This window comes from Priapulus caudatus, unplaced genomic scaffold, assembly GCF_000485595.1.
Source record: "Priapulus caudatus unplaced genomic scaffold, Priapulus_caudatus-5.0.1 Scaffold124, whole genome shotgun sequence".
Classification (NCBI taxonomy): domain Eukaryota; kingdom Metazoa; phylum Priapulida; class Priapulimorpha; order Priapulimorphida; family Priapulidae; genus Priapulus; species Priapulus caudatus.
This window is the reverse complement of record NW_014577185.1, coordinates 269,224-270,867: the sequence shown is the minus strand read 5'-3', so window position 1 is coordinate 270,867 and position 1,644 is coordinate 269,224.

Here is a 1,644-nt window from a genome sequence, read left to right as displayed (position 1 = left end):
TGCCGGAACGTACCCTGGGTACGGTCCGGTATACCGGAACGTACCCTGGTAACTATTTGATATGGTTTACAGGGATCGAAATTAGATTTTTATTATCATTAATGACATTATGATTATGGTATCCATTCGGGATACCAGGTATTGAAATCTGGTATCCCATTTTTTGGATAGTAATTTCAACACTGTTGGTATCCAAAATTGTGAAATATGCAATAATAGCATTTGAAAATTATTAATATGTTATATGTAATGTAATTATTATATAGAAACATGAAAACAGATTCACAGATATGCACAGACAATTAAGTACACTGCAGACGTATTGTCTAGACGCATTGTCTGGTTTGCTTGATACAATGTATACACATCACATTTATGATCAACAATAGATCACAATAGCTTAGCCTTACACTATAGCTTACGCTTGCGCTTGCAAATATGCTCAACAACCACTATCCCGATTTTGACAATTTTTTTTTACTATCCCAGCGGGATACCAAGCATTGAAATCTGGTATCCAACACAAGAATCTACTATCCCGCGAATATCGGGATACCGCTAATTTCGACCCCTAGGTTAGGGTTAGGGTCAGGGTTAGGGAGTAGGCGTAGGCGACTCCCTAGACTCGATCGTTAGTGGAGTAGACGAGGTACGGTCCGGCATATTAGATAGTACCAGGGTACGTTTCGGTATACCGGACCGTACCCAGGGTACGTTCCGGCAGTACCCTGGGGGACATAGACCCTCTCAGCGCTAGTACTAGTAGTAGTAATGTACTATTGAGTCACATATCTGTGGTCACATGCGTCTAAACAGAGGAATTGCTCCGACCTGTGATTGGAGGATAAAAATAGAATTCGTGACGTTTCGTTTTCATTTTGCCATTTAGCCTATGAGCGATACTGCGCGTACATATTTGCTAATTAATTAGACTAATTGTGCTTCAATATACTCAGAATTTACTAAGATTATAGCTAAGACATGTGTCTATAATAATAATAGCTAGAATTTATAGAAATGTAACCCAAATCGTTTGTGCCATATGATAGTTCGTACACTTTCCTACCGGTCATAGCGTAATAGGCTAGCGTATGCGGCGGGGGGGGGGGGGGTAACAGCTGCATCCAATGCGCCAGTGTGCTTATGCACTACGAGCGGTGCGAGCGAAAACGAAACTTCACGAATTCTATTTTTATCCTCCAATCATAGGTCGGAGCAATTCGATCCTCTGCTTAGACGCATATGTCTATGAGTCTGACGGTCTGACCCAGGGTTCTCCCTACGTTGCGGAAACCGGGCGCGCCTGCCCCGTTTGGGAAACTTCCCTCACGTTTCAATCGTTGCGCCCCGTTTAAATTACCTCCGACCCGATTAAATTCCACCACAATAAAAGTTTGACAGCGCGGGAATCGATCGTCAAGAATTCCCATTCGACCAGGCCGCGTGTATTTTTACGGTACCACTAATGAGTAAACGTCCTACACTACGCATGCAGTGCAGACCACACAAGTACAAACAGCCACCCTGTCCCAAACCTTAAAGGGACAGTAGCCTCTAGGATTTTACTGCATACAACTGTACTTACTGTATAACAAATCGTCTATACGTACATGTATTTGTCACCAGATACTTAATTAATTATTT